This window comes from Podarcis cretensis (assembly GCF_951804945.1).
Source record: "Podarcis cretensis genome assembly, chromosome: 9".
In the NCBI taxonomy this organism is placed as follows: Eukaryota; Metazoa; Chordata; class Lepidosauria; order Squamata; family Lacertidae; genus Podarcis; species Podarcis cretensis.
The window spans coordinates 69,000,709-69,020,097 of NC_137178.1; the positions used below are offsets into that span (position 1 = coordinate 69,000,709).

Below are 19,389 nucleotides of genomic sequence, written 5' to 3' on the forward strand. Positions count from 1 at the left end.
GGTGTCCTGGATCTCCAGAAGGGGGATGCGTTGGAGGGAACTCTTACCACTCTTGCATAGACGGGTCCTTCTGGTTGGCCCTCCTTCAGCGATTGTGTTACAGTTGGGGGAAAATGATCTGGTTTCCACTCCCTGCTATGTGCTGCGTATGGCTATGTTACAGGACCTGAGGGACCTTGCGGCTATGGTGCCTAATGCTAAATTGATTTGGTCGCAGTTGCTTCAACGCCGCGTTTGGCGGGGTAGTCCCAGCCCAGCAACCGCTGAACGAGCCAGGAAGCGGATTAATTCCGCAGTGGGCAAGTTGGTGGTGGGCTTGGGCGGATTGGTGATTCCTCACCCTCTTATTTCCTTTAAGGCTGCGGTCCTATACAGGGCTGATGGGGTTCATTTTTCTGCAATGGGGAATGATGTTTGGTTGGATGCAGTGGTGTCCAGGTTGAGGGTGTGGCTTGGTAGGTGAGTGGTTGGCGGCGAGCGGTAGGGCTCGGGTGGCGGTTAGGCATTGGTTAAATTGGTTGGTGGAGGGGTATGGATTGGCTGTGCCTACCCCTCCAATGTTGCTGCTGCATGGGAATTCCGTTAAAGGAATTCTGGGGCTTACCATCCCTTTGTCCAAACCCCTGGAATTGGGTGCGGGCCGCGTAAGACCCCAAGGAGCATGCGGGGAGGAACTGAAGGGTCTGTAGCGCAGCCCCAGTTGCCCTGATCTTGTTCCTCCACACTGACTCTCGCTGGAATCCGGGAGTCAGTGCTATCCCCAAGGCGGGGGGGATAGCTAGTCATAACCAATGCCTAAGCAACCACTCACAAAATTGTATGATAATAAAGTTGTGGCCAAAATTATGCCAAAAACCTTAAACAAAATTATGTGTGATGTGTGAGTTATTGGGGTAGGGGTGTTTTGGGGACCTCAGCACGCAAAGCGTGTTCTCAATAAAGAGAGAGCACGTGTTGCGGATGGGGCCAGACAAAACATCCTATAGTGGCCAGCCAGGCTGGTGCAAGGTATTTGGGCCAGATTGGTGGCTGTTGTTACTGGGGAGAAATTGATGTTGCCAATTTAGGGGTGGGATCAGAGGGTATTTATTCTAGGTCCACAGCTTGTTCCTTTCTCTTTCGCTGTGGACACCGGATCACCCGCCCGCCCTCCCTTGAAAGGGCTTCTCCTTGACCTTGCTATGCCTGTCATGGGGTCGTTCGCATTGGTGCGGGGGCCTGGTAGGAATTTACCTTTTGGCTGATTAGTGTGTGCCAATTGGGTTTTGCCTACTGCGTAGCAAATCGTCACAACTTGTAAGGTTGGCGGTTAGGCATTGGTTAAATTGGTTGGTGGAGGGGTATGGATTGGCTGTGCCTACCCCTCCAATGTTGCTGCTGCATGGGAATTCCGTTAAAGGAATTCTGGGGCTTACCATCCCTTTGTCCAAACCCCTGGAATCGGGTGCGGGCCGCGTAAGACCCCAAGGAGCATGCGGGGAGGAACTGAAGGGTCTGTAGCGCAGCCCCAGTTGCCCTGATCTTGTTCCTCCACACTGACTCTCGCTGGAATCCGGGAGTCAGTGCTATCCCCAAGGCGGGGGGGATAGCTAGTCATAACCAATGCCTAAGCAACCACTCACAAAATTGTATGATAATAAAGTTGTGGCCAAAATTATGCCAAAAACCTTAAACAAAATTATGTGTGATGTGTGAGTTATTGGGGTAGGGGTGTTTTGGGGACCTCAGCACGCAACTGAAACACAATTAATCATGTTCAATGTTCCATATCGGCAGGAAGACAAAGGCAGAGAACCAAGCCTACCAAAAACCATTCTTTTCTGACCTCAGGCAGGGTTGTGAATAAAAAGATTCCAGTTAGCCAAGGACAAACAATGCTGGCCTCCAATGTGCTGGCATTTAGCTGTTTGGTAGCATTCTCTGCTAAGCTGCTTTGGATATTATATCATGGGATTTTACTTTGAAATAAAGTTAAAAATGCAGGAAAACAGCAAAGCACACACACAATAATACAAAAAAGATCGCCACAAAAGGAATTAAGGAATTTGCTGAGTACAGAGAAAGGAAGTGAAAAATAAAATTAATCAATAAGCTACATTTGTTTTGCTTGGATATCTCCTGTAGAATTGCCATAGCGAAAGTGATTTTGACTACTGACGCAATTGCAAGCCTGTAGCCTAAGATTTGGCTGGCTATTCAGACTCTGTCAGCTGTGCACCTGCAGGCCATGTTTACCTCTTCTTATTATGCATTCTCTTTCCCTGTTTGCCTCTTCTCTCTTGCTTCTCCCTCCGAATTTCTCCTCCAGCTCTCATTTCTCTGAGCCATTCATTCTCCAGCCATACTTTCATAGCCATGACCACAAAGAGACATGTAGCTTATTCTAGGGCCGGGTCACACTTTTGGCTCCCAAAAGTGTCCAGAAAGAGGAGGAAAGAGAAGGCTGAACTATTTGAAGGGATGGTGGCAACTGTCAAGGATGGAGACACAACATTCACCTGCATTCCTATGTCTCCTTGCTGCTGCCAGTTAAAGGTAAAGGTAAGGGACCCCATGAAGCTGAGGCTCCAATACTTTGGCCACCTCATGAGAAGAGAAGACTCCTTGGAAAAGACCCTGATGTTGGGAAAGATGGAGGGCACAAGGAGAAGGGGACGACAGAGGACGAGATGGTTGGACAGTGTTCTCGAAGCTATGAACATGAGTTTGACCAAACTGTGGGAGGCAGTGGAAGACAGGAGTGCCTGGCGTGCTCTGTTCCATGGGGTCACAAAGAGTCGGACATGACTAAACAACAACAACATTAGGTCCAGTCATGGCCAACTCTGGGGTTGCAGCGCTCATCTCGCTTTACTGGCTGAGGGAGCCGGCGTACAGCTTCTGGGTCATGTGGCCAGCATGACTAAGCCACTTCTGGTGAACCAGAGCAGCGCACGGAAACACCGTTTACCTTCCCACCGGAGTAGTGCCTATTTATCTACTTGCACTTTGACGTGCTTTCAAACTGCTAGGTTGGCAGGAGCAGGGAACGAACAACGGGAGCTCACCTCGTCGCGGGGATTCGAACCACCGACCTTCTGATCGGCAAGTCCTAGGCCACCCGCGTCCCAATTACTGTCTTTAATTGCCCCCTAATAAGACCACAATAATTTCTTAGTTTGGCATCTTGTTCTCACAGTGGCCAAGCTCTCAAACAAAACCTGAGTGCAACAGAGCTCTCCCTGGGCCCAGGCCAAGTTATGATGTAGCATCATCCCAAAGGCAGAGGCGTGGGAAGGGGCATGCGGGGGGGGGGTGAGGGCTGCCCTAGGTGTCATTCGTGAGGGGGGGCACCGTCTGCCCACAACTGCCAAGCCTCCCCAAAGCTGTATGGGGAAGGCGGGGAGCTGTACCACTTGGCCTTCATTTTGGCAGCTCGGGGGAGGTTTGGGAGTCGCGGACGGGTGGCACACCCAGGGGGGACATTCCCAAGCTGCCATTTCTGCACTCTAAAGTGGTGAAGAGCTTTGCCTAATTTTCTGCCTTTCATCCAATTTGCATAGCCTAATCGGAGTTTGGTCACTAGATGCACAAAAAAGCCATTGTTGCTTAGTTCTTTGCAAAGTGATTTATCTGTACATCTTAGGATATCTGTGCCTCTTCTGGATATGGACCATTTTCTCTCATTTTCTCCACTTAAAATAGCTATTTATCTCAATTTAAAATTTCAGCGCATCTACACAAAATGGGTGAAATGGCACTTCAATCAAATTTTGCTGTCTAGTAATAGCTGATTAAATTAATTTTGTCTACTGTTCAAGGTCTGATGACAGTGTAGCTATGTATCTTATACGTAATAAAAAATATTTATAATTCCATGCAAATGAACAATTACAGCAATTAGGAGAGAAGCTGCTGTATCTTCAAAGGGTCCCAGGCAAATTCTAGAAAGACAGTCCAGGCATCATTTTTGTCACAGGGTTTGGTATTCCTGCTTTTGTCTTGTGGAACAGACCTCATTCTGTGAGTTGGGACCATATCGCTATGTTTTTCCCTAAACCTCAGTGCATATAAACAGCAGGCAACAGAGCATATCCACACCTGAAGCAAAATCCGGTGAACGCTCAGATGTGGCAATTATTTTCAGCAATGAAAGGGCTTAGAAAAAGCCAAATTCTTTCACACTATTCCAAGACAAGTCACATGCCATTATACCTTGGCCCACAAGGTATGATGGTGTCCGTCCATTTGAAAGCAATTCTGTGTAGGTAAATGGCACCCAAATTTTGGCCCTCTAAAATTTTTTTTTGGGGGGGGCAGACCACTTTCAGAGACCCCTAGCCATTAAAAAATGACAATATCTGAAAACAAAATAAGGCACTGAGAAGCAGCGGGGAATTCATTTCAGGGATGCATTGTGCAAATGGGATATAAAAAATGGGTCCTGGTGTATCAGGAGCAAAACCTGGATCTTTCCTTGGGACAGCATGTTGCCATCGTCATCACATGTGTTTCCTGGTTGGCTTGATAAAGGTAAAGGTAAAGGTACCCCTGCCCGTACGGGCCAGTCTTGACAGACTCTGGGGTTGTGCGCCCATCTCACTTAAGAGGCCAGGGGCCAGCGCTGTCCGGAGACACTTCCGGGTCACGTGGCCAGCGTGACATCGCTGCTCTGGCAAGCCAGAGCCACACACGGAAACGCCGTTTACCTTCCCGCTGGTAAGCGGTCCCTATTTATCTACTTGCACCCGGAGGTGCTTTCGAACTGCTAGGTTGGCAGGCGCTGGGACCGAGCAGCGGGAGCGCACCCCGCCGCAGGGATTCGAACCGCCGACCTTTCGATCGGCAAGTCCTAGGCGCTGAGGCTTTAACCCACAGCGCCACCTGCATCCCTGGTTGGCTTGATACATGTAAGGAATAAAGAAAATTAAAGAAAACATTGAATTGCATAGATTGTAGATATCAACAGAAACCAACGGATGTAAATTGCCTGGGGTAGGGTTGCCATACGTCCAGGAAAACCTGGACATGTCCTCTTTTTGTGGGCCAACATGCCCAACCTAATGGATTTTTATATTTTAAAGGAAATGTCCGGGTTTTGGATGGTTTGGGGGGCTTGGGCTTGGGCAGTTTGGGCCTGGGTGGCTTGGACTTGGACTTGGGCTGCTCTGCACACCACGCCCACTGCCAGCCTGAGTCAGGGGAAAGAGTTGTGTTGGTGTGGCAGCCCTGCACTGCCTCTTTTCCTGGGCTTGGGCTGTCAGTGGCTCAGGCTGTCCTCTTTTTTGCTCTTCAAGTACGACAACCCTATACCAGACTCTGGGGCAGGGGCCAAACATTGCCTGTGACCAGACACTGAAATGAATATTTCTGAAACGAAGCAAAGGTAGACTGAGGGTGCCTTCCTGGGATCCCATGCAGCCACAAGCTGGCACTGAGAACGAGTGTTTCAAAACCTGGCAACTTCATCATGAAACCAAGGCCAAAAGAAACATACAGTGGTATCTCAGGTTACAGACGCTTCAGGTTACAGACTCCGCTAACTCAGAAATAGTACGTTGGATTAAGAACTTTGCTTCAGGATGAGAACAGAAATCGCGCGTAGCGGCGATGGCAGTGGGAGGCCCCATTAGCTAAAGTGGTACCTCAGGTTAAGAACAGTTTCAGGTTAAGAATGGACCTCCAGAACGAATTAAGTTCTTAATCCAAGGTAAAGGTAAAGGTAAAGGGACCCCTGACCATTAGGTCCAGTTGTGGCCGACTCTGGGGTTGCGGTGCTCATCTCGCTTTATTGGCCGAGGGAGCCCGTGTACAGCTTCCAGGTCATGTGGCCAGCATGACTAAGCTTCTGGCGAACCAGAGCAGTGCCGGAAACGCCGTTTACCTTCCCGCCGGAGCGACACTGGAGAGCCAGTGTGGTGTAGTGGTTAAGAGCGGTAGATTCGTAATCTGGGGAACCGGGTTCGCGTCTCCGCTCCTCCACATGCAGCTGCTGGGTGACCTTGGGCTAGTCACACTTCTCTGAAGTCTCTCAGCCCCACTCACCTCACAGAGTGTTTGTTGTGGGGGAGGAAGGGAAAGGAGACTGTTAGCCGCTTTGAGACTCCTTCGGGTAGTGATAAAGCGGGATATCAAATCCAAACTCTTCTTCTTCTTCTTCATCTACTTGCACTCTGACATGTTTTCAAACATGGAACATAGGTTGGCAGGAGCAGGGTAGTCTTGCCTGTCCTCTACTGATGAGCCTCCCCAATCCACACAACTTCTCCTTTCTGTCTGCTAGTCAGGGGAGGAGGAAGGGGGTTGTGATGAGGGTGGGCTGCCCTGGGTGTCACCACTGAGGGGGGCTGACAAAATGCTGGGCGGCATTCACTGTGGGGCCTGCAGTGTGCCCGAGTCACGCATCTCTCCTGCTAGTGGTGGCTTGGGTGCCCGCAGGCTCCATGCTGCCCCAAATGGTCCACCCGTCGTCTCCCCTTAGCCGTAGGGCGGCTTAGTGGGAGGAGGAAGGCAGACTCCTTAGAGGCCCCACAGAGCATCCTGCCCCAGCTCGCCCTGCCCCATGGGTGGCTGGCCCCGTCCTCATGGGGGGGGGGGGGGCTGCTGTTAGTTTCTGTTTGCCACTGTGCAGTGCTCTGGAGTCACAAGACTCTGTTTTGCATTCCACTCATTCCAGACTATTGGAAGTCTCACGGAAGACAGGAGACGGATGTGACATTACCGGTTTCCTTTTCCCTTGTTTCAGTTGCTCTCTGCTCTCACAGAGAGAGGATGTATTTCTTTTCTGTCTGCGTAGCTTAGTAATAAAACCCTTTAGCCACGTAGCTCATACTATCTCGTCCTTCTGCATGCTGCTTTGAAACTCTGCTGAATGGGGTTGTGCCTGGAGCCTTATCAGAGACTCAGGTCCTTAATCACGTCGGGGGGCGATTCCGGAGGAGCTCGAAGGACCTCAGTTGAGTGGAAATTCCGACAGCTGCCCCCCCCCCCCCCCCGGGTGCAGGGCACATGCGCCACCCCAGGCGCCTGATTGGCTTGCTCCACCGCTGCTGCTAGTCAGGGTCAACCTCTTAATATGAGCATGAAATATGTACAGCAAGATATCCCCATTCTTCCACTAGTAGACATTCTCAGTGAAAGTGCCCCAGCCCCCACAATTGTATCACAGTTTCTTATCAGGGCCCATGCTCCATTTCCAGTCTCAGCTCTGAGGCTAGATAAAATATAAGAAACGGAAATAAAAAGTAACTTTCAAACTGCCAGTGGTTGGATTTCCCATTTTCCTTTTGCTGAAAGGTTCTGAGCTTCAGTAACAATGAGAACATTGAAGGGTTTTTTTTTCTTCTTCCCCCTTTTACTCTTTGCTATAAAACTATTCTCGCTCAAGGCTTCATACTGTATAAATAAAAGAAGGACCCCAGGAAGGGAGAAATGGGCCACCTCTAATTTGTATGGTGGAGAGGCGTTCACTGTGTGGTCCGATAGGGAGAAAATCAATTGCTTTCTTAAGGAGAGCCTCTTTGAAGAACGCCGTCTGAAAAGCTCTGTAGTTCACAAGTTTATCTTGCTGACAGCAAAGGCACCAAAAAGAACACAGTTGCTGATTTGAATTGCTGAGTGCACCGTGTTTCATGTACTTTGAGCCCTTCCTCCGAGGGAAAAGTACAAAGAGGTCTGCCTTTGCTTCTTGCTTACTTAGACAACGGGTGAGCCGCAGGACAAATGTTTAAAGCATGAATGGCTAAAGTGAAAGGTCCTATATATACTTATTGGAGACTGAAATGGTACCTATGGGGATGTTTCTGGACAGAGTCATAATCACTCTTGGAAATTACAACTAGGAGGGGGGAGTATCAGTTTTTACAATGGGGGGGGAGCACTGTGCTTTTTCAGTAATCTTGCAAGGGAACCAGGAAAGGGGGGGGGGAGAGAGACTGAGCTCTGAGCAGGAAGGAAGTAGTGAAGATTTTTTTCCTGTTGTTACTTTTCCTGCCAAGGCAAGCAAAGGGATGTGACCTCACAGAGCCCCCTCTCTAGGAATTTACAGAGGGAACTCTGTGTGTCTTAACCCTTTGCTTTTCTAGCAAAACATGAAATTTTATTTTGGCTGTGTCATTATTTCCCGCAAGGTCTACATTATTTTATTCGCTCCCCAAGCATGCTACCTCCACAATATAAAATGCAATTGGCTGGCTTTGGTATCTTTTGCTCAAGCACTTCTCTTGAAATAAATGAGGTTTCCTTCCTACTGATAAAAAAAGTGTGGTATTACTATCTTCCTCCACCTGAATTCCATGTCCCACAACACAGCAACAACTGCTCTGCTTCTCGTCACTTGGCTCTTAGTTATTAATATACAGTGACCATAAATCAAAAATACAAAATGAATCAGCAGACAAAACCGCAACATCACCAAACACTTTACCACTATAGTAAGTTACAGTTCCCATAGACTTCAAGGACAACTTTTTAAATCACGATTGGCAACTGGAGGTGAAATTGCATATGCATAGAGAATTTGCTGCTCCGTGGTATTGTATATTTGTATATTGCTTTTCATCCCAGGAGCTGCAGGCTTTGTAAATTGTCTTTCCCTCACCACCAACCTTTTTATCTTCCCAACAGCCTTGGGAGATAGGCTAGGCTGTCGAGAAATCTGCACACACAAAGACATGTTCTACCCCATGACTTCTGTCCAAATGAAATCATGGGGGGGACACCCAAAAGGTGTGGCTAGTACCCTCTGAATTGTCTGAAACATGAAGGAGTTACTTGGCAGCTACTCAGGAGGTCTTCTGCAGAGAAATCAATGTTGAAAGTGTTCTCTGTTGTTAGAAAACCAGAAAACTGCTGTAATAAGGTATTGCTTAACTTCTCTGGTATGGATTGTAAAGTGGTTTTAGTTAGAGATGTGCAAAACCACCCCTGGGAATTTTGTTGGACAAATAGAAATGCCTTTGGCTTCCTTTGAAATTCCTCAGATATTTTTACTTGAGAAGGAATGCCATCCTTGCTTCAAATTTCAAACAATGCTAAATTTTTACTGGTCACCCGAAATCTGCAGTGATCCCTTTTGGATGGGCATGGGAGACAAAAATGATATTTTGCCACTCTAAAAGCACGGCACACCCATTGAAGAGGAAGCATGATTGAGCAGTTTTTACAGTAGAAAAGGAAGAGTCAACAACTGGCAGTTTAAAATTTTAGAGCTCAAGAGACCATCACCATCTGGTCATCATCAACATAGATCCAGTGCAGCAATACCCATCCAAATAAGGACCTAATAAAACTCCCTTTTCAGCTCTGTAATTAAAGAATTACAGTGCTACCTCGGGTTACAGATGCTTCAGGTTACAAACGCTTCAGGTTACAGACTCCGCTAACCCAGAAATAGTACCTCGGGTTAAGAACTTTGCTTCAGGATGAGAACAGAAATCCTGCTGCTGTGGTGAGGCAACAGCGGGAAGGCCCCATTAGCGAAAGTGGTACCTCAGGTTAAGAACAGTTTCAGGTTAAGAACGGACCTCCAGAACGAATTAAGTTCTTAACCCAAGGTACCACTGTACAAAGGGAATTCTGTATCTCCCATACAGTATGGAGAGAGATCTGATTTGCTAAATTAAGGACAGGTCAGGATTACTGTATTTTTCGCTTCATAAGACGCACCTTTCCCCTCTTAAAATCTAAGGGGAAATGTCTGTACGTCTTATGGAGCGAATGTGTGGTCCCTGGGGCTGGGAGGGGGGAACACGGGCTTCCCCCCACCGCCAGCCCTGCAAGCTTGGGGAGCAGCGGGAAGGCTGCTCCTTTCGCTGCAGTCTTTCCTTTCACCTCTCCTTTTGCTGAAGCCAGAAGAGTCCTGGCTTCCAAGGTAGCTCCCTGAAGCATCCAGAGTGCAGCGGGAACTCCCACTGCGCTCCGGAGGCTTTGGGTTGCCTTCATTGAAGGCAAAGGCAATGTGGGAGAGGGAGAGCTACGCAGCACCCCTTCAGCGAAGTGGGAGGAGAAATAGAAGGGACTCCATTTCTCCTGCTGCTTCGCTGAAGGGGCGCTGCGCAGAGAGGGGGAGAATTTTTTTTTCTTGTTCTCTCCCTCTAAAACAAGGTGCGTCCTATGGCCAGGTGCATCCTATAATAATAATAATAATAATAATAATAATAATAATAATAATAATAGATTATTTATACCCCGCCCATCTGGCTGGGCCTCCCCAGCCACTCTAGGCAGCTTCCATAAAAACCAAAAATACAGTAAAATATCACACGTTAAAAACTTCCCTAAACAGGGCTGCCTTAAGATGTCTTCTGAATGTCAGGTAGTTGTTTATTGCTTTGACATCTGCTGGAAGGGCGTTCCACAGGGCGGGCGCCACTACCGAGAAGGCCCTCTGCCTGGTTCCATGTAGCTTTGCTTCTCGCAATGAGGGAACCGCCAGAAGGCCCTCGGCGCTGGACCTCAACGTCCGGGCTGAATGATGGGGGAGGAGACGCTCCTTCAGGTATACTGGACCGAGGCCATTTAGGGCTTTAAAGGTCAGCACCAACACTTTGAATTGTGCTTGGAAACGTACAGGGAGCCAATGTAGGTTTTTCAAGACCGGTGTTATGTGGTCTCGGCGGCTGCCCCCAGTCACCAGTCTAGCTGCCGCATTCTGGATTAGTTGTAGTTTCCGAGTCACCTTCAAAGGTAGCCCCACGTAGAGTGCATTGCAGTAGTCCAAGCGGGAGATAACCAGAGCATGCACCACTCTGGCAAGACAGTCCGCAGACAGATAGGGTCTCAGCCTACGTACCAGATGGAGCTGGTAAACAGCTGCCCTGGACACAGATTTGACCTATGCCTCCATGGACAGCTGTGAGTCCAAAATGACTCCCAGGCTGCGCACCTGGTCCTTCAGGGGCACAGTTACCCCATTCAGGACCATGGAATCCTCCACACCTGCCCGCCTCCTGTCCCCCAAAAACAGTACTTCTGTCTTGTCAGGATTCAACCTCAATCTGTTAGCGAAAAATACGGTATTAAATGGAGATATAGCTCTGTTGCAATTGAGTTATGGCAGTGTGCTTGATGGAAACATGCTCACTTTAAAAACTTGGTGTAGTTGAATGGCTAATGAAAAGTTTGCAGCTGTAACCATTTGCTGAACTTCATCTCTGCTATACTCTTATTTCTCCTGAGGAAAAGGCTAAACCTGCATTCCTAATATTAGAGTTGCCAAGGCTTGAAATCCAAAATCCTGGAGACTTGGTGGGCAGGGGGTAGAGTCAAGTGTTGGACTGGAGTTGGTCTACCCATTTTCACCTTAACTGTTCAGCAAGAAGCAACACTAAGGCACAGCCTTGCCCCATTCTTTAGTGGTGACTCTTTTGCTGGTACCAGAATCTTTTAAAATCTTGGTGATCATTTGGCAACAATATAAGCAGGTACATTTGCTCTTCCCTCTACTTTCCTCCCTGCTGCCCACCCCCCTTGTGTTGTACCTGTTATATTATAACCAAATATTTCAAACTGCAAACTTACTTTGGCACACCTACTGGCGGAGTGTAAATTAGTTTTTATTTCCAGTGTAATTGGTTTTGTTATCTTTGCCCTCCACCTGACTCTGCAAAGCTGACTAGCACTTGCTCAGGAAACCACACAAACTGTGAGGTCACCCATTCCCCACTCTCTAATCTGGGTTTGGTGAAGAATAAACTGGTTGTCAGAGTCTGGATTTCTCAGACTCCCAACTGTGTGAAATAGGTTTGCTCAGTTGTGGTTATGCAATGTAACTAAGACAAGGGACTCGGGTGGCGCTGTGGGTTAAACCACAGAGCCTAGGGCTTGCCGATCAGAAGGTTGGTGGTTCGAATCCCCGCGATGGGGTGAGCTCCCGTTGCTCGGTCCCTGCTCCTGCCAACCTAGCAGTCTGAAAGCACGTCAAAGTACAAGTAGATAAATAGGTACCGCTCTGGCAGGAAGGTAAACAGTGTTTCCGTGCGCTGCTCTGGTTCGCCAGAAGCGGCTTAGCCATGCTGGCCACATGACCCGGAAGCTGTACGCTGGCTCCCTTGGCCATAAAGTGAGATGAGCGCTGCAACCCCAGAGTCGGTCATGACTGGACCTAATGGTCAAGGGTCCCTTTACCTTTGTTGTAACTAAGAAAGGAGCATCTGTCTGCTTCAGAGACCTGGACCTTTTGTAAGTGCCTCTACCTTTTTTGTCTGTCGTTCACTCTTATACAGTGGTACCTCGGGTTAAGAACTTAATTCGTTCCAGAGGTCCGTTCTTAACCTGAAACTGTTCTTAACCTGAGGTACCACTTTAGCTAATCGGGCCTCCCGCTGCTGCCACCGCACAATTTCTGTTCTCATCCTGAGGTAAAGTTCTTAACCTGAGGTACTATTTCTGGGTTAGCTTAGTCTGTAACCTGAAGCGTCTGTAACCCGAGGTACCACAGTAGTGAACTCAAGTGGTTGAACCGCAGCAGAACTGGAACCAAAGCAAGAGCAGTGGAAAATATGGAGGAGGTGTGAGCATGCTCAGATGAACTTCAACCTATGGAGGACTATGAAATATCTTCAAAAACCAAAAGGAGGGACACACACACACACACACACAAAATCTCCACCCCAATTAGGACTAACAAATATATACTTTCGCAATATTGAGGGTTAATTAAAAATGGGGTGGGTGTGATCTGACTGAACCCTTTACACAGTGCTTTTTTCATGGGGTACTCAAGGATACGCAGTACTGGCACCCCCTTTTTCCTTGTTGTTAAAAAGTGTGGCACTTACTGTAACAACTTCATGGTGAGTAACGGCACCTATTTTTTCTAGAAAAACCCCCACTGCCTTTACAGTTCATGGTTCCCTGAAGGGAGATGTGGCTGGCTGGATCTCACAGCAAAGCTACTGCTGTTACAGTGTGGGGATTCACTGCAACATTGTGTTGCATTTTCCAACTGTTTCCTCCTTAGTCTAGCACAGGGGTCAGCAACCTTTTTCAGCAGGGGGCCAGTCCACTGTCCCTCAGACATTGTGGGGGGCCGGACTATTTTTTTTTGGGAGGGGACACAACAAATTCCTATGCCCCACAAATAACCCAGAGATGCATTTTAAATAAAAGCACACATTCTACTCATGTAAAAACACGCTGATTCCTGGACCATCCATGGGCTGTATTGAGAAGGCGATTGGGCCGCATCCAGCCCCCGGGCCTTAGGTTGCCTACCCCTGGTCTAGCACAGCTTCGCCAGCCTGCTGCCCTCTAGATGTTTGGGGCTACAAGTCCCATCAGCACTGGCTGGGGCTGATGGATATTATAGTCTAAAACATCTGGAGAGTATCATGGTGGGGAAAGCTGGTCTAGCATATGTGAAGAGTGGGACTCTCTTATAAAATATTTTTATCCAGTTGTTCAGCCAGCCTTTGGGAATATGAATGTTCTACCTTTGTTCTGATGTACTGTTGTAAGCATTGTTTTCATATACTATTGTGGCTCAGAATATGCCTTCTTTCCCAAGAAGGCAGGGTGCCTAAGGTTTGTTTCTGTGGATCCATATCTTTGCTGTATGCACAGGGCTCTTATACACTTTTCCTGTGAAGGAAAACAGTAAAGCAGTACAGTGGTACCTCAGGTTACATATGCTTCAGGTTACATACGCTTCAGGTTACAGACTCCGCTAACCCAGAAATAGTGCTTCACGTTAAGAACTATTTCTATTCTTCAGGATGAGAATAGAAATTGTGCTCTGGCGGTGCGGCAGCAGCAGGAGGCCCCATTAGCTAAAGTGTGCTTCAGGTTAAGAGCAATTTCAGGTTAAGAACGGACCTCCGGAACGAATTAAGTACTTAACCCGAGGTACCACTGTAATAGCAACATTTGTGACTTTCTCCTATTATAGCCACAGCTCTGAGGTTGGCCCATTCGGAGAACGGCCAGTCTGCACAGATCAGTTAGTATTGTGTTGACACTCATATCAGACAATAAAATGTCTGCAACAAACAGTGAGGCATGCAGGCTGCTAGTTAGAAAAAAATCCCATCACAGCTGACAAAATGTATTTGTACCAGTTCAGTTTATTGACAGAAGAAAATGTCAGAATAGTGTGTCAAGAGTGGGTGACCTAATTCTTTGGATTTCCACCCAATGCACTTTGCACACTGTGCATGCTGCTTTCATTCCTGAACAAACAGGAAGCCAGAGTGTATCAAAGAAATCAGCAGTTGCACCAGGTTGTCTTGTTCATATGGCTGTATGATTAATCACTTGAAGTTTTCTGGGTGGAGTTTGCATTTTGCCACTTGAGGGCATCCTATCATTATATTCTGTAACAAAGCTGCATTTCTCAATTTCCATTAAAAAAAATAATTGGCCTCTACCGAAAACAGGTAGAGGGCCAGAATAACTGCAGATGCCGCCCATGAAATGATAATGTGCCATGATAAATGGGCATTTCCTGGAAAAACAGATCTCAGAAAACGAGACTGGCAAGAAGCGATAAATCAGCAGCTGAAAAGAAATGGCAGATTTACAAGGAGTTTATGTCAAAACCAAAATAGACATTTTGAGATGGAGGAGTGAAGTGATTACGCAGAAGAGATAGATGAAATTGTGGTTGGTTTGTGTGGCCAAGGTTGTGTTAACGTGCATGTGTGTGTAGTATACTCAGCACTTCTCTATTTTGTTACTTGCTTTAACAAGTGGACAATTTAATTTTATTAGTAAGAGCAGGGGATAGCTGGTTGTCTTAGGAAAACTCTTTTGGCCTTGAAATGTTCTCTCTGGAGAGGAACCCCAAAATGTGTTTCAAAATTTGTATTAGGCTTTACTTCCATGTCAGATCTCTAGATAAAGCCTGATTTATTAGCCTTGAATGTCAGTTTTCACATCCCAGAGTGCTTCATGAAGTCTGCTCTGTTTCCTAGAGTTTTGACTCTCAGGCATTGCCAAGTGCAATTTTGAATTTGATATCCTTTAATTATTCCTACGATTCACTGGCATCCCAGTTTTAAAGAAATTGGCTGCAATCCAGCACAAAATTAAGACTGAATATGTTACTGAGTACAAACATCCACTAACAGAGTGCAAGATTAGGGTCACTGTATTAATATATTTTCTACTCTGATCAATGCAGGTTCATGCAAGGTGCTAAGGACTGTAAGGGACAGCTGGAGCACTCCTCTTACACTAATCAAAGTATCTGGATACAGATACTTGCATGAGAAATATAATTCTTGTCGGTTGTGAATGGTACACTCATCAGCAGAAAATAAGAATGGTGTCTGATACAGTAAATAAAATTCAGATAATGCCTCTTGCTTGCCTGATTAGAGAGGTATGTGTGCACATGTAGAAACCAGGTAAAGGTAAAGGGACCCCTGATCATTAGGTCCAGTCGTGGCTGACTCTGGGGTTGCGGTGCTCATCTCGCTTTATTGGCTGAGGGAGCCGGCGTACAGCTTCTGGGTCATGTGGCCAGCATGACTAAGCCTCTTCTGGCGAACCAGAGCAGCTCACGGAAACGCTGTTTACCTTCCCGCAATAAATCTAATCTGAAATCTGAACCTGGTAGAGGACAAGGATCCTGAGATCACAGTAAAAAGGTAAAGGGACCCCTGACCATTAGGTCCAGTCGTGGCCGACTCTGGGGTTGCGGTGCTCATCTCGCTTTATTGGCTGAGGGAGCTTCCGGGTCATGTGGCCAGCATGACTAAGCCACTTCTGGCAAGCCAGAGCAGCGCACGGAAATACCGTTTACCTTCCCGCCGGAGCGGTACCTATTTATCTACTTGCACTTTGACGTGCTTTCGAACTGCTAGGTTGGCAGGAGCAGGGACCGAGCAACGGAAGCTCACCCCGTTGCGGGGATTCAAACCGCCAACCTTCTGATCAGCAAGCCCTAGGCTCTGTGGTTTAACTCACAGCGCCACCTGCGTCCCTAATGTAGAAACTAGCCTACTGTTTAAAAAAAGAAAAGAAAATCTGCATCAGTTGCCCCACCCACTTTTCCCTATGGCCCCACCCACCCTTGGCATGTGGGCAGAGGAAAAAGTTGCTCAGAATGAAGTGTAGCTCACAGGCCGGAAAACGGTCCCCACCTTTGATATAAACTGGACAGTTTTGTTTTGCTGCTCCTTGTTGGCTAAAGACTGTCTTCACCTTGCCCCCTCTCTGCCTTTGCTCTGCCCTATTTTGAATTAAACAGGATACACATCTGACATTCATTTAACCATGCCATTCAGCTCAAACTATCAGACAAAATTGGATCCAAATCTGGGATTGGTGGTTGACCACTGAAATTAAAAGCTGATTTTCCAAAGTTCTAGCTGCTACCCAAATGTGTATCTGGGTTTTTGGCAGTGACCGTATTAGCCACATGGAAAATGCATCTGTGTATTTGATTTCAGCCATTTGCTTAAAAAACAAAACACAAAACTGATGCAATGCAAGGAATTATCCCTCTGAGTAAATCAAAGTGGGTGCCCCTCCCCCAGTAACTTAACTGGAATGCCATAGACCCTTGTTTGAATGTGGGGGGGAGGGCAAATTGCTGAATCTGGAAGCATATAAAATGCTTTTTGAATGTCTTTTTGCAGTAGCACAAACCCTGAAAATAAATGCTTGCTTAATTGTGTTTCTCCTCTCACAAGAGGAAAAGATTACACATAAAATCAGTATGCAGTACAGGTCTATTTCCTCCTCCTCCTCCTCTTCTACTTCTACTTCTACTTCTACTTCTACTTCTACTTCTACTTCTTCCCCCTCTCCTCCCCCTCCTCCTCCTTCTCTTCTTCTTCCTCCTCTTCTTCTGGATACATCCCAGGAAAAGGCGATTCACAAGGAATGTTTTCAGCTCTTCAGAACCACAAGCATCAGAAGCAAAGAATCTCAGTAGGCTGCCTATCATGTCAAACAGTTCTATTACTCTGCATCTTTTAAATTTCTTTTCTTAAAAAAAAAAAAGTTGTCGTGACGGTTTTAATCTGTCATGGCTGCCACTTTTGACTGGAATTTGAAAGCAGGTCTCTTGCCATGAAATGTCTGGGATCATTCCCTTTGCTGCTTTGCCATTTGCCTCCTTTCATTCATTTGTTAGTTTTAGATGAGGAAATGCCTGCCACATTCTTGTTCAAAGCATGGATAAACATGCAGGCTGGTTAGAGTTTGAGTATATATCTCACAAAGACATGAAATTGGAGGAGACTTAATATCCCTTTTTCGATGGCAAGCATAGAATTGCTTGTGCTCAAGATTAGGAGGAATGCGTCATTGGGGAGGTGTGTACGGCTTGGCCCAAATGACTTTTGTTTCTTTTAAATCTGATCCTGCAAAAACATTTGCAACATACTGAACTTATAAAGTAAAGTATTTGCTTAAGTGCTTTGAAAGATTCTCTTTAAATACACTGTGCCCTTCTACAGTTATTTATCCGTCACTCAATGTTTGTAAATAGAAATGTTAGTAATGGAACAGTCAAAGTTCATCTCATTGACATATACACTGAAGTGGTTAACAAGTAACTTGAACATTACAATTAATGGCAATTATAGAGGAAACCACCTGGAGGTAATAGCTGAATTCAAACAACAATTTGTTGAAACAATTCAAATAAGAGTAGGAAAGATAGAGGTGTGAAGGGGACAGGTGTCACCTCTGAATGCCAGAGTCCTCTGTCACAGTTTAATAGGCCCCCTTTATAGTTTCCCTAATGGGACGCAGGTGGCACTGTAGGTTAAACCACAGAGCCTAGGACTTACCAATCAGAAGGTCAGTGGTTCGAATCCCTGTGATGGGGTGAGCTCCCGTTGCTCGGTCCCTGCTCCTGCCCACCTAGCAGTTCGAAAGCACGTCAAAGTGCAAGTAGATAAATAGGTACTGCTCCAGAGGGAAGGTAAACAGCGTTTCTGTGCGCTGCTCTGGTTCGACAGAAGAGGCTTAGTTATGCTGGCCACATGACCCAGAAGCTGTACGCCGGCTCCCTCAGCCAATAAAGCGAGATGATCGCCGCAACCCCAGAGTCATCTACGACTGGACCTAACAGTCAGGGGTCCCTTTACCTTTACCTTTATAGTTTCCCTATAGGTTGAACCACACACATGCACTTACACCCATTTTTGTGGTTTGTTGTTTAATCGTTTAGTCATGTCCGACTCTTCATGACCCCATGGGCCAAAGCACACAAGGCACTCCTGTCTTCCACTGCCTCCCCCAGTTTGGTCAAACTCATGCTGGCAGCTTCGAGAACACTGTCCAACCATCTCGTCCTCTGTCATCCCCTTCTCCTTGTGCCCGCAATCTTTCCCAACATCAGGGACTTTTCCAGGGAGTCTTCTCTTCTCATGAGGTGGCCAAAGTATTGGAGCCTTAGCTTCATGATCTGTCCTTCCAGTCAGCACTCAGGGCTGATTTACTTCAGAATGGATAGGTTTGATCTTCTCGCAGTCCATGGGACTCTCAAGAGTCTCCTCCAGCACCATAATTCGAAAGCATCAGTTCTTCGGCAATCAGCCTTCTTTATGGTCCAGCTCTCGCTTCCATGCATCACTACTGGGAAAACCTCAGCTTTAAGGAGACTTTTGTGGTATCTTCCCAGAAATGGATTAAGCACATCTAATGAAAAGGATGCTTTCAGCACAGTTCCATCACACTTCTAACAACAGTTCATGGTTCTTTGAGTCCTTCTATTCTATCAGTCTTTTATAATTATTATTATTTCATTAGTTCCTAGTGGGGTTTTTTTTCTCTCTTTCCCTTTCTCCCTTTCCTGCTGCATTTTTCTTCTTATCATTTATTTGTTTTTTAGACTGCAAAGAAAGCGTGCATGGTTAAAAACTGAGGCGAGTCCTGCCGTTAGCTCACAATGTGTTTAATCGCACAACAAGCTGTGATAAAATGGCCAGGCTGGGGATTTCACCACAGTTCTGTAACATAATGATTTTCACAGAAGCGCAGGCTGCGGTTCATAAGGCTCAGCTGAATGGAATTCATATCAGATGGCTTTAAAGAATAAAAGGATCAATCAGCATTTGCGATAAGCTCCATGTGAAGTGACCTTTAAAACATAACACAAGACTATATTCCCCATGCAACACTCGGGGATAATTGCAAGGGATTCAGGCACTGAGAGAGAACTCACCTTGGCACAGATGTTTGGGTACAGTCGAAATAGTGGCATCGCAGTGAACAAACGTTTGCAAAAAATTAGTTTCTCAACCATTCTCCCACGAAAGAGCCTCCTGATTTCTGCCTCATTCGCAAGATGCTTTAGAGTTCCTGTATAATGCAAGCGGGCGCAGGCTTGAGCTATGTTTATCATTGCAAAGTGTCTGAGGATGAGGTTGTGTTTCTTTCCATTAAACAAACTCCTCTGCCCTTCTTCCTGAGCTGAAAAGGTCCCACAGGGGAGTTACTTAATGACTATTC

At 46.7% G+C, this 19,389-nt stretch overlaps 1 long non-coding RNA gene across 1 annotated transcript in view; it reads right to left on the reverse strand.

The window, feature by feature from the left end:
- LOC307223648 overlaps positions 1-19,389 on the reverse strand; it is a 730,364-nt gene that overhangs the window by 377,244 nt on the left and 333,731 nt on the right. The gene's annotated exons all lie outside the window — the stretch shown is intronic.